The sequence below is a fragment of the Jaculus jaculus genome, chromosome 12 (assembly GCF_020740685.1).
Source record: "Jaculus jaculus isolate mJacJac1 chromosome 12, mJacJac1.mat.Y.cur, whole genome shotgun sequence".
Classification (NCBI taxonomy): Eukaryota; Metazoa; Chordata; class Mammalia; order Rodentia; family Dipodidae; genus Jaculus; species Jaculus jaculus.
In genome coordinates this window covers 295,725-310,240 of record NC_059113.1, presented here as the reverse complement: position 1 = coordinate 310,240, position 14,516 = coordinate 295,725, and the positions used below count along the sequence as shown (strand labels likewise).

Here is a 14,516-nt window from a genome sequence, read left to right as displayed (position 1 = left end):
GTTTGCAGTGACAAGATACCCTAGCTTGCTCTCTCCTTCCCTTTCTAACCCTTGCAAATAAATAAATAAAACATAAAATAACAATGCAACCAGGACACTTATGTAAATCAACCACAAGTTGACTTTAGAAACCTTTGTTAGAAATGGAAGTAGGTGTGATATATGGTAGTCTCCAGAAGCTAAATGTAGAGTAAAATAATGATAGGTATATAGTGAAGTCAGATTGCTTCCAGGATGTCCCTTATAAGGGAAACTTGGACACAGAATAGGTGCTAGAGAGAAAATACTTTGCTGATAAATATTAGAATATCTGTTTCAGAGAAGTACAGCTTGATACAGATCTTATATTATGTTCTATTGACTCTTTGATGTGATCGAACAAGGACATTAACAGTGGGTCTTATGATTTTCACCTATTTAAACTTTACCTTTGTGGCTGCTATAAACTCCAAAAGAAAAACAGCTCTAATTGTCTCTTGTGTTTAAAATTTCCTGGAACTTGGATTATATAGTTTATACAAATCTATAAACCCAATTCAATTAGCTTTTATGAAATGATAAAATAAACTAGTTTATGAAATTTTTGCCTTTTTAAAAAGAGAAGCCTTTATTTCCATGTTTTCTAAATAAAATTGGCTTTTTGGTTGCTTTCTGGTGATTAGTTGAAGAGACCAAATTCCATGTCCTTGTCTGACTTCCTCCAACTCCTCCTTCACTTCCACCTTTGCTGGCGCCTCCACAGCCACAGGAGCAGCAGTGGTGGCGGTGGCCACAGGGCAGCAGCCACAAATGCAGATGGATCAGCCAAGAAGGCCTTGACCTTTTCAGCAAGTGGGAAGGTATACTCAGTCTCCACAGACAAAGCCAGGACCCGCTTGTACCCACTGCTAATAGAATGAGGTACTGGGGCAACAATTGGATAACCAATCTGCAGACAAACACTGGCAACATTGTGGACACCCTCCAAGAAGCAAGAGTGCAGGGTATCCTCTGTGATGTCAAGCACTTTGAGGTTGTAGATGCTGCCATCGTCAAACACCTGCTGGATGATCAGCCCAAAGGAGAAGGGGAAGATGTTCAGCATGGTCAGCAGGGTGGCTTTGCTGGTTCCCACTTTGTCTCCAGTCTTGATGAGTTGCACATCACTCAGAATTTCAATGGTGCCCCTGGAGATTTTGGTGGTGATGCCCAAAGCCTAAAAGAAGGAAGTGTTCCCAGGCCCCAGACTGGTCTTCTGGGCAGGCACAGTGACTTCACATGGGGAAATGGCACCAGCATGGGCATCAGCTGGCACTTTATTGGGCAGCAGCATGTCTCTGATCTCAGTGAGGTCCTCCTTGGTGAACACAAAGCCCACATTACCCCAGATATGAGGCGACAGTTTCTCCAGAGCTGGGTTGTTCTCCAGGTGTCCTCAGATGGCCTTGCACATCATGGTGTTCTTACCCATCAGCACCACTGCCTTCCCTCAGAGGGACACATGCATCTGCTGCATCTGATTGGAGCCCACATTGTCTGCTCCCACAATGAAGCATTTTGGATAATCACTCAAGTGTTGGATGATCTTAAGGAAATAGTTGGACTTCCAGGTTGCCCTGTCTTCCCTGGGCATCACGTCAGTGAGTCAGGGATTGCCATGCAGGGTTTAAAGAGGATGTCACTCTAGGGCTGGAGAGATGGCTTAGTGGTTAAGCACTTGCCTGTGAAGCCTAAGGACCCCGGTTCAAGGCTCGATTCCCCAGGACCCACGTTAGCCAGATGCACAAGGGGGCACGCTCGTCTGGAGTTAGTTTGCAGTGGTTAGACGACCTGGCACGACCACTCTCCTCTCTCTCTCTGCCTCTTTCTTTCTCTGTCTGTCACTCTGAAATAAATAAAAATAAACAAAAAAAGAGGGTGTCACTCTAAAGATGATGCCTGATGAGAACCTTTTTATGTCAAAAGTGTTAACAGAAACTTCACTAACTAGAAGCATTAACTAAGAGAAAGTCCTTGATCACAGAATGAGGCCTCTGGGATACGGCAAGAACCCAGTACCTTGAAAATAAATGAAAGAATTCAATGACTTGATCTAGTATCATTACTATCATCACTACTAGAATGAATTAATCAAACACATGGTCAACCAGTGACTACCTGATATATTAGAATCAATTTTTCTACTTCAACAGTATGCCTCTTTCGATACCTGACCCAATAGTCACTTGAGAGCCTGAGCTTCTAATTAAAATGTTCATCAGATGAGAACTGAAAACAGGCAAAGAAAAATAACACTTTTTGTTAGGTAAAATTCAGGACGACTGAGAGAATTATTTTAATTACTTTATCACTTTTCAATTAAAATGTAAAATAGAAGAAACTAAAGTATCCATAGTTGAAATACCCTTAGTACCTAGAAACTCCTTAAATACTTTCTTTGGATTTGATATTCATCTGTTTAAGTTTGCAAATTTTACTAGTTTGGTTAGCCATTGCCAAAAAATGACAATATTTTTCATTCATAGAAAAATAATAGCCTAAAAAAGTCAGAAATGATAATGTTCATATGGGAGATCAGCCTTGAGGCCCATGTTCACGTAAGAGATCATGACAGATCTTGCTCTGTAGCCCATGTTCATATGAGGTATCATGGAAGATAAGCACTGTAGCCCATGTTCAAATGGAAATCATGGGAAATCAGCTATGTAATACATATTCACAAAGAAGATCATGGGAAATCAGCTCTGTAGCCCATGTTCAAAATGGTGATCATGTAAGTTCAGCTCTGTAGCCATGGTACAATGGAGATCATAGGAGATCAGTTCTGTAGCCCCAGTTCACAATGGAGATCATGGGATATTTGCTCTGTAACCTATGTTCACATGTGAGATAAGCTCTGTAGCCTATGTTCATATGGAGATCATGGGAAATCAGCTCTATAGTCCATGTTCACAATAGTGATCAGGGGACACCAGTTCTGTACCCTACATTTACAATGGACATCGTGTGATAATCAGTTCTGGAATGTTGGGAGCTATGAACCAAACCTCGGCCATGTTAACAGAGATTGCCATATAGCAAGTTAAGTTTTTACTTTCTCACCTAATACTCAACTACCAGAAACAAAGACTGCCATATAGCAAGTTAACTTTCTACTTCCTCACCTAATATTCAACTACCAGAAACAATGGGATTGTACACCTGGCTAAACACTCCCCCATCCTGCAGGTAGCTGATGAAGAAACAAAGGCATTGCGGTTTAACCAATAACTCTGTGATCTTTGCCCTAACTATGCCCCTTGCCCTGACCATGTCCCCTTCCCCCTACAACCCTATATAAACCTACATGTAAGAATAAACTCTCGAGGCCGTAACAAACACCTAGCATGGTCTCCTTCTTGTGTCTGTTTGCCTTCTTTCACCCAGGTTAGCTTCTCCTCAAGTCCTTGTTCAACTCCCCGCTGGCTGGGGCACTGGAACTCATGTTCACATGGGAGATCATGGGGTGATCAGCTCTGTAGTCCATGTTCACAATGGAGATCAGATGAGATCATCTCTGTAGCCATGGTCACTGTGGTGGTTTGATTCAGGTGTCACCCATAAACTTAGGTATTCTGAATGCTAGTCTCCCCTCCTGGAGGCAGTGTATTGTTGGGGTAGGCTTATGGGTGTTATAGCCAGTTTCTCCATGCCAGTGTCTGGCACACTCACCTATTGTGAGTCAGAGGGAAGGGAGCTGCAGTGATGTACTGCCCAGCTATGGACACCAGACATGATGTTCAGGTGGAAATGATACCTTGAGGCCAGTTTCTAGGCACAGATTTGAATGTCAGCTCTAATTTTGTTGTCCTGCTCACCCTCCAAAGCAATTCATGTAATGGGAGAGAAATGGTAGAGCCTTACTTGTGCTCCTTGGGATTTCACAAAAATTTGAGTGTGTCTTGGAATGTCATCTGAATATTATCTGTTCATGTATACCCAAAGAATTGAGGATCATGGGACTGGAAAATTATTATAATAATGTTTATTTTGTTTTCATCAAGACTCTTGACAAGTTTATCCATGATATTCATGAAAATGAGAAAAAATGTAGCATATTTGAATTTGATTAAATTAGCATATCCAGTGTGTCCTGATTAATGGAGGTGGGTATCTAATGGGTATCAGTGGGCTCTGTTCTTGCCTAATGAAGATATAGAAAGCATACTAATCAATTTGTTAGATAATCCTAAATCTGTAGTGATAGCTAATATGCTGGAGAAAATGTTAGTGAATCAGGATCCAGAGGCATCTCAGCGATCTGCACTGATGAACTAGAGCTGGTGATGTGAAGGTTGGTGGTGGGTAGATGTGATGCCCATGTTGGAATCATAGATGCCAGGCTACAAATATAAGCTGAAGGAAACATACTTAGGTACATCATGATTGAATAGGAATCTGAGTGCCATTGTTTCAGTCTTATTTGTTCAACAAATATTTTCACACTTTATTCAGTGCTGGGATATACAGATGAATGAGAAATAAATCCTTTCTTCATGAAGATAAGTGTGTAAAATATTAGAATAAAAAGTGACAAATGTGGCCGGGCGTGGTGGTGCACACCTTTAATCCCAGCACTCGGGAGGCAGAGGTAGGAGGATCGCTGAGAGTTCAAGGCCACCCTGAGACTACAGAGTGAATTCCAGTCAGCCTGGGCTAGAGTGAGAACCTACCTCAAAAAACAAAAACAAAAACAAAAACAAGTGACAAATATGATGATAGAATAAAAATACTGTACTATGGAACAGTACATGTTTGTATTAGGGAAACTTACTCTGAGAAACTGCCATTGAGGCTGAAATCTGAGGGATGAGTACAACTTAATCCACCAGGCAATGGGGAAAGAATGTTCTGATTAAGAGAGAACAGCATTTGTAAAGACCTGGAGGTAAAGTGACACAAAACTTCAAAAGAATGGGAGGTGGTTCATTACAATTATGGTCTAAAGGGTGTGGGATAAATAATGAGGGCTTGGAGAGGGAGGACAGAGGTAGGTGTTGAAAAGTTTTGCAATTCACCTAAAGAGCTTGGATATTCTTTTTGTGAGATCAGAAGCTGTAAAAATATTTTAACTGAGGAAGTAGGCAAATTAGTTTGCTTTAGAAGGTCCACACCATACCTTCTGGGGGAGGGAAGAGGCAGAAGGGGAATAGAACTGATACCTGGTGATCTGCTGGAGGCTATTGGAATTGTTCAGAGAGCTGCTGGTGGTGTCCATCCACTAGTGACTATGTGACTATGCAGATGAAAAAAAAGTGAGCAGAGATGCAAAACACACAGAAAGCCACCAGGAAGATTCAAAGGTGACAGATGAGTGGCTAGTGAATCCATTTTCCGATTTTTGGGAGCAGCAGGCAAGGAGAATTTTAGGAAGGGAAGTTGATGTGTTCAGCTTTGGACATGACAAATTTGAGGCAATCAGAAATTGTCTGCATGGTTGCTGTCCAGAGGATAGTTGGATTAAGAATCCAGGATATAAGGGATGAGTTTGAACTGAGAATACATATTTGGGAAGAAACTGTGAGCCAATGAATGGAGCAAAATTGGTCTTTATTCATATTCATGAAAGTACAGAGATGAATGTTTTGGATTTAGATGTAAAATGACCCAAGGGCTAAAGCCTCAGATTCCTCCCTCCTTTTGTGTGCGTTTTGCATGTTAGTATGTGTGTGGGCACACATGTGAACATGTGCACATATGTATGCATGTGTGTGGAGGCCAAAGGATAACATTGGGTGTCATTCCTCAGTTATAGCATCCACCTCATTTGGACACAGGTCTCTCATTGGCTTGGAGCTCACCATTTAGTCTAGATTGACTGGCTAATGAGCCCAGAGATCTTCCTGTCTACCTCCCCAACACTGGAATGGCAGGTGTATATTTTAACCTGTACTGTGTGTTAAACTTGCTTCCTCGTGATTGTGAGATAAGACTTTACCATCTAAACTATCTTCCTAGCCTTAAAGCTCTGTTTCTACTTCCATTCAGCCCACATGAAGTGACTTAATGTCTTTTGAGTTTCAATTTCTTCATCAGTAAGTTGGTAGTGGGAAAAAATTTTTGTAGTGTTTTTATAGGAATATAATAAGATGATGAGTGTGACCTGTTATAGAGGATCTGACACAGAGTATGTGAATGAGTAATAGTAAACACTGTTGATTTTATTTTGATTGTGTTTTATTTGTGTTTGTATAAACTCACTTTAAGAAGAGCACTGTGTTTTATTCCAAGAAGGAACTGAAGCTTTGTCACATGGTTAAAGAACCTGAGGTGATCAGTTAATGTAGAGGAGATTTGGAGATAGTACTTTTTAAATACACAAAGGACTTCCAGAAGCAAAAGGATATAGAATTACCCCAAGGGGTCTCAGAGAGAGAAATAGATGAATTGGCAGAAGTTTCAGAAACACTGACAGCTAATATTCTGGGAGTCTTCTAATAGCTTCAGTTCGTTACAGATGTAAGAGTTTGTTTTTTCAGGAAGTAGGTATGGATTTATCATCTTTGTATTAGAGACTCCATGATTGCAAGTGCAAGAGTCAGACTTGTTATTGGAGAAGTTTGGGAGGTGACTTACTGATGATAGAGTTCATGAATAGGGTGCTTATTTAAAGCCTAGTGTCTTTAGCAAAGGTCATTAACATTGTACTATAACACTCATGCTCACATTTATTCCTTTTGTTTACACAAGTATGTATATGTGCACATTTTCATGGGTGTGTAGGGGTGTGTGTGTGTGTGTGTGTGTATTGCAGATAGCCTTGTGTATCATCCTTAAAGTGCAGACAGGGACTCTCATTGGACTGGAGCTCACTAATCAGGCTAGAATAGCTGTCCAGTAAGCCTTAGGGATCATCTTGTGTCTACCTCCTCAGTGCTGGAGTTATAGGTATATGCCAACATGCCTGACTCTTTCATGTGGGAGCTGAGATCGAACTCAGTTCCTCATGCTAGCAAGGCAAGCACTTCAATGACTGAGCTATAATTCCCAGCTCCTCACATTTATTCTCTAACCATGATCGATACTTAGTTCTTCACTTGGAGGGAGAGGGTTAGGATATTTTAGACAGAAATGCCCCCCCCCACATAGAGTTGTGTTTTACAACTGCCAGTCCTCTGTGTTATGGGTAAAGATCATACAGTGAGGTTTTGTTGTCCATTGACCCCTATGGCCACCGAAAGCATCATTCTCCCCTTACCAGCTGAGAAGTATCCTCCCCCTCTCAGCCTTCCCTTCAGGCTATAGCTTCAGGAAAATCACGGTGACAAGTAATAAGTTAGAGAGGGGTAGGATTTTTAAACCTCACCACTATGGGTTTATTTCCTAATACCTAAAATGGAAGGAAAAGTAGAGTAAGCCCCATGATTTATGTGTACCCTTCCCTTCAGAGTTTTCCCATTGCATCTTGGTGCTGTGCTTGACATTTATCATGTAAGGTATTAATATCTCAGAGGAAGAGCTGCTGGTGCTAATTATTCAGACCTGCTTTGAAAGTGAACTGGTGAGCATGTATGCCAGTGAGCATGTCAGATAAACATCTATGCATTGGGCCCTCCAATAAAAATAGGTGGGAATTTTGGGGCACTGTGGACCCTAGCAGTATAGATTCCCCAGAATGTCTGTGGGGCATATGAGTAAATCAACCCTGATGGGATTGCTGGAAAGCAAGCCAGTACCTATCTGATAAATAGAACTCTTAAGAAAGTCCCTGAATCAAGAAATGTGCCAAGGACATTCAAGCGAAAATGGGGAAAGAACTAGCTTTTCTTCATTCAGAAAGGAAAGTGTTTGCTTCCTCTCCAGACTGCTTAAGTTGTCAAATGAACCTTGTTTCTAGTAGCTATTTGGAATATTAATCGTCTTAACAGTATCAAGCAGACTGGTTTTTTGCACTTGATAAATTTTTGATGATACACCTTTGAAAAATGCAGTAGTGTGATTTTTTTCCTCAAGTTTCTCCCCAGAAATCAGTATTAATTTGTAGATGCCAAAACACGACTAATGACTTTATCTCTAAAAGATGAATACACATTAAATTAACATGGGTGGAGGCCACCTGACTGGACAGCCTTCCAGCAGGAGAGATGCTGAGCTTTGTGAGTCTGCTAGGTTGGCAAAGGTCTCCTCAAAGGGATGGTGTGGGATAGTTAGTTGGACAGTCAGTCAGCCTGGAGAAGCTGTCATTGCCTACCAAACAGTCAGTCCCCTCTTCTTCCTTGCCAAAGAATACTGACTTTTCTCAGGGAGCGATGCACTTGGCCCCAGTTGGTAAGATATGATTGGTTCATGCCATGTCAATTATAATGAACTGAATTCTCTTCACCAGTGATTGTGTAGAGGAAAAAAGGTAACCTAACTCTGGCCCATGCCGGAGAATAGGAGGGAACTGGATGGATTGGAGGGGGAAGGGACTGTGGCTTTTGAAAAAGAAATAAAAAGAGACCATTATGTGGGAGTTATTCCGTTTCATCTTTGCACATTTCCTTCCTGATGTTGGATGTGGTCTTGTAAAACCTGGCACCTGGAATCACAAAGCATGCTGTCTTATGAGGGAGACTATAGCCAGAACTTGGGTGGTAAAAAGAGCCTGAGGCCTTGATGATATCATGAAACCACTAGTTTTACTTACATTGTGTTTTTGTTGAGAGTAAGTATAAGTGTGCTCTTCATGACATCCCAAGACCATCAGCTTTCAAAATATAGTATTTGCTGAAAATATTTTCTTAGAAGATATTACAGTGGTTCCCTCAGCCACAATTTAGCTTTCCACCACAGTAACTCACATACTATGCCCCTTTCTCCCTAACCTCTGGCAAATAACTACGAATCTGTCTTCTGCTTCTATGGCTTTATGTATTCTGGATTTTAATAGGTGGTATCACATAGTATGTGCCCTTTCTGTATGATTTCTTTCACTTAACATGTTGTCATGGTTTATTCATATCCTTTTTGTGAATGGATAATATCTCCCTTTTTAAAATTACAGACATACTTAGTATTGATACATCATGCGTTGGTACCATCTTTTCCCCCACCCCTGCTCCCATTCTGCTGGAGGCCCTCCTCAGTGGGGATGCTGGTATTTTCCATGGAGTTGTGGGTTATGCATTGTGAGAGTAGCAGTCAGATATTGGGGTGGTGGTGGGGAGTCAATGCCTCTGGGTGTGATGTCCCAACTGTGGCTCTTACAATCTTTCCACCCTCTTGTCCAAAAATTTTCCTGATCCATGGTGGGTGTGTTTTAAATCTGCTTCAGTGATGATCTCTTAGAAGCCTCTGGGTCTCTGCTTTGATATATGGTGAGTATCCTCAGCTTCTGTCTCCTTTACCTTGGGGCTGATTGTTAGGTTCACCATGGAAGTAGATCTCTTGCTCATATCTCCAGTTCAACTGTGGTTCCACCTGAGCCTTGGTTGAAATGCGAGGGGTGATTTATTTCCTTAGGTCTTGCTATCTTCTCAGAAAGAAAAACAAATTTTCTAATGGAGAGTGAAACAGGATAAACATTATTAATTTAGGGAGAATTTGATGGATATATCTCCTCTTTTGCCAAAGACTAGAGGGAATTTGTCAATGGAGAGCATAATATTTGTCTCCATAGGATTCTGACCTGGATCCTAGTTCCAGAAATGAGTTCCTTTAACTGATTGGATTTCTTAGCCAAGCAGAAAGCTATTGATGACTCACTAAGGCTGTGTGCCACTATTGCATTGGTGTGTCCATCTTGTCAGGGTGTTTGCTTCTGAGTAGCTTAGACCTCTGGATGCCCACACCATTGTTGGCCACTTTCCCCCAGTAGCTCATGTAGCACTTTCCAGCACTAGATGAGCTGTCTGGGGACTGACTCTCTTCCAGATTCCAGCCAGGTCTCTCCATGCTCTGTGTTGTCAGCATATGGTATCTTTAGAAATAGGGCCTTACCTTTTACCTCAGGCAAGTAATCAAGTGCTTTGACAGAAGGCTGCCTTGTTTTGGGGATCTTGTAGGTCTCTGTGATCAATGGTTCATTGTGAGGTCATTGATCCATTTGGACCTGATTTTTGTGCATGGTGAGATGTGTTGATCTAGTTTCATTTTTCTGCATATTGTTATCCAGTTTTTCCAGCACCATTTGTTGAAATGCTATCTCTTTTTTCAGCCTACATTGTTAGGGCCTTTGTCAAATGTCAACTAGCTGTAGTTACTTGACCCAAAGTCTGGTCCTTGATTCTGTTCCATTGGTCTCTAATCCTGTTTTTATTTTATTTTATTTTATTTTATTTTATTTTATTTTTATTTTTATTTATTTTTTGTCAGTGCCATGTTGTTTTTGTTACTGTGGTTTTGTAATATAGCTTTAGATCAGGTATGATCATGCCTCCAGAGGTGTTTCTTTTGATGAGGATATGCTTGGATATCTGAGGCCTTCTGCCATTGCATATGAATTTTGAGATCATTTTTTTCTATCTCTGAAGAAAAATGTGGGATTTTTATTAGTATTGAATTAAATCTGTGTAATGCCTTTGGTAAAATTGCCATTTTCACAATGTTAATTCTGCCTATGAGCATGGGATTCTTTCCATTTTTTCAAGTCCTCCTCAGTTGCTTTCTTGAGTGTTTTTATGTTTTCATTGTATAGGTCTTTCACCTCTTTGGTTAATATTATTCCAAAGTATTTTATTTTATTTTTTTGTTTCTATTGAAAATGGGACAGTGTCACTTATTTCTTTGTCTTTGTCTTTGCATATAGAAAGGCTACTGGTTTTTGTGCATTAATTTTGTGTACTGCTACTTTGCTGAAGGAGTTAATCACCTTTGAGAGTTTTGAGATGGAGGTTCTTAGGTCTTTTATGTGTAGTCATGTCATCTGTGAATAGGGCTAACTTAACTTCTTCTTTTCAAATTTGTATCCCTTTTATTTCTTTCTGCCATCTTATTGCTTGAGTTAGGACTTCTAGTACTATGTTGAAGAGCAGAGGTGAGAGTGACACCCCTGTCTTATTTGTGATCTCAATGGGAATTCTTTCAGTCTCTCCCCATTAAGTATTATTTGAGCTTTAGGAGCTTTATATATAGCCTTTATTATATTGAGATATAGACCATCCATGCCTATTCTCTCCAATATTTTGATCATGATGTGATGTTGTATTTTGTCAAAGGTGTTTTATGCATCTATCAAAATGATCATGTGGTTTTTGTGTTTAAACTTATTTATGTGGTATATTACACTGACAGATTTCCATATGTTGAACCACCGCTGTGTTCCTGGGATGAAGCCTACTTGATCAAGGTGGATAATGCTTTTGATGTGTTGTTGAATTTGGTTTGAGAGGATTTTGTTCAAGATCTTTGCATCTAAGATGATCAGGGAAATAGGCCTATAGTTTTCTTTTTCTGGGGCATCTCTGCCTGGTTTTGGTATTAGGGTGATAGTAGCTTCATAGAAGGAGGTGGGGAACTTTCCCTGTTCTCCAGTTGTGTGGCACAGTTTGAGAAAAATTGGTTGCAGTTCTTCCATGAAAATTTGATAGAATTCATCTGAGAAGCATCTGGTCCTGGACTCTTCTTTTGGGGGAGGTTTTTGATTAGCTTTCCAGTCTTGATGGGTGTGATAGATTTGTTTAAGGGATTACTCTACTCTGAGTTTAGCTTTGGTAGGTGGTATGTGTCCAGGATTTCATCCATATTTTCCAGTTTTGTGGAGCAGAGGTTTTTGAAATAAGTCCTGATGTATCTCCCAATGTCAATTGGCCAGGGGTTTATCAATCTTGTTGATTATTTTCAAAGAACCAGCTCTTTGTTTCATCAATTTTCTTAATTTTTTTCTTAGTTTCCAATTCATTAATTTCTGCTCTGATCTTAATTATTTCTTACTGTGTGGAGCTTGGGGTTAGATTTTTTTTTTTTTTTTTTTTGCTATTCCAGTGTCTTTGGGTGGATGATTGAGTTATTGGTCTGGGATCTCTCTATCATTGTTAAGAAGGCATTTAGTGATATGAACTTTCCCCTGAGGACTACCTTCATTGTGTCCCATAAGTTTTGTTACAATGTGTTCTCATTGTCATTCATTTCTAGAAATTTCACAATTGCCTTTTTTATTTCATCTACTGCCCATTTATTGTTTAAAAGTCTGTTGTTCAGTTTCAGAGCTGATGGGATTCCTGGTACATCTTTTGTTGTTAATTTCTAGCAATATAGCATTGTGATCTGATAGTATGCAGGAAATTATGTCAATCTTCCTAAATATATGGAGGCAGGCTTTATGACCCAGTAGATGATCTTTTTTAGAGAAGGTTCCATGGGCTGTTGAGAAGACTGTGTAGTCTGTGGATTTGGGTATAATGTTCTGTAGATGTCCATGAGGTCTAATTAATCTATGGTTTTGTTGAGCTCTCTCCTTCCCTGTTAGTTTTCTGTTCGGGTATTCTATCTATTGCTGATAGTGGAGTATTGAAGTCCCCAGCTATGATGGTATTGTTGGTTATTTCTGTTTGGTTGTAAAGTAGGTTTTGTTTTACGAATGGTGGTGTGTTTGGTGCATAAAGATTGATGATTGTTATATCACCTTATTGGATCATTCCCTTGATAAGTAAGAAATGGTCTTCTTTGTCTTTTTTGATTACTTTAGGTTTGAAGTATATTTTATCTGCTATTAGTATACCTATGCCTGCTTGTTTCTTATTTCCATTTGCTTGGAATATCATTTTCCACCTTTTCACCCTGAGGAGATGTCTAACTTTAGTGGTGAGGTGGATTTCTTGAAGACAGAAGATTGAGGGGTCTAATTTTCTTATCCACCCTGTTAGATTATGTCTCTTGATGGGTGAATTAAAGCCATTAATATTTAGGGTACTGATTGTGATGTTTGAATCCCTGCCATATTGTGGTGGTTTATGTGGTTTGGTGTTTTCTTGGACTTTGTAATTTTTTGTGCCTTCTCTGAGTTTGGTTATTGTGATCTGCTTCTTGAAGGAACTTGAGGTTAGTTATTTGATTCTTCCATGTGGAGCATTCCCTGAAGTACTCTATGCAGGTTTGGCTTTGGGTTCATATTGTTGTAAAGCTGAGTTTTATCATGAAAAGTTTTTCTTTCACCCTGTATTATGAGGGATACTTTTGCTGGGTAGAGTAGTTTGGGTTGGAAGCCATAGGTTCTTAGACTTTGCAGTGTTCCATTCCAGGCCCTTCTGGCTTTCAGAGTTTCCACTGAGAAGTCTGAAGTAATTCTGATAGGGTTACTTTTTGTTGTTGTTGTTGTTTTGTGTTTTGAGATAGGGTCTCACTCTAGTCCAAGCTGACCTGGAATTCACTCTGTATTCTCAGGGTGGCCTCAAGCTCATGGCACTCCTCCTACCTCTGCTCCCAAGTGCTGGGATTAAAGGTGTGTGCCACCGTACCTGGTGAGATGGGGTTACCTTTATATGTAATGTGTTGTTTCTCTCTAGCTGCTTTTAGGACTTTCTCTTTGGTATCGATGTTTAGAGTGTTAATGATAATTTAATAATAATACATCTTTGAGAATTTATCCTTTGGTCTAGTCTGTTTGGAGTTCATCTAGCTTTTTGTAACTTGATGGGACTTTCTTTTGAGAGAATGGGAATGTTTTCTTCAATAATTTTGTTGAATAAGTTCTCCATGCCTTTGACCTTTTTTATTAATTAATTTTTCATTAACAACTCCCAAGATTGTAAACATGGGATGTAATATCCTCCCTTCCCCCTCTTTCCCCTTTGAAACTCCATTCTCCATCATATCCCCTCCCCCTCTCAATCAGGCCCTCTTTTATTTTGATGTCATGACCTTTTCCTCCTATTATGATGATCTTGTATAGGTAGTGTCAGGCCATGTGAGGTCATGAATATCCAGGCCATTTTGTATCTGGAGGAGCATGTTGTAAGGAGTCCTACCCTTCCTTTGGCTCTTACATTCTTTCTGCTATGTCTTCTTCAATAGACCCTGAGCCTTGGAAGGTGTAATAGAAATATTGCAGTGCTAAGCACTCTTGTCACTTCTTTGTAGCACCATGATGTCTTCTGAGTCATCCCAAGGTCACTTCCATCTGAAAAGAGAATGTTCTCTACCATAAGCGAGAGTAACATTAATATATAGGTATGAACATTTAAAGAGAAATGCTTACTGGGCAGTTCGATAAGCACAGTATATACATTTAGCCAGACAACAGCAGACATTACACCCTTAGGACTCATGACTACCTCTGTTTTAAGTTTTCAGTAACAGGGATATATTCCCTCCCTCGGTGTGGGCCTCCAGGCCAATTAGAGGACAGTTAGTTTCTACCATGTCAGATGTGCCATTATTGCACTCGTTGGCTCATTTGGCCTAGCTGGCAAAATTTAAGACTTGCAGTGTCCACTGTTGAGTATCTTCACTGGTGATTTCTTTCTCTCCCATTGAACTGCATGCAAAATGGCTTCTTCCAGCTTTCTGTCAGCTGGTATACTTGGAGGAGGTTATCAGCTCAGTTCCAGCAGGATTTCTCAGTGGCCTTGCAGCCCAAG

At 40.2% G+C, this 14,516-nt stretch overlaps 1 pseudogene; it reads right to left on the bottom strand.

Moving 5' to 3' along the window:
* Positions 1-658: 658 nt before the first annotated feature.
* On the bottom strand, positions 659-1,612 carry LOC105944826 (annotated as a pseudogene).
* Between the last annotated feature and the right edge of the window lie 12,904 nt (positions 1,613-14,516).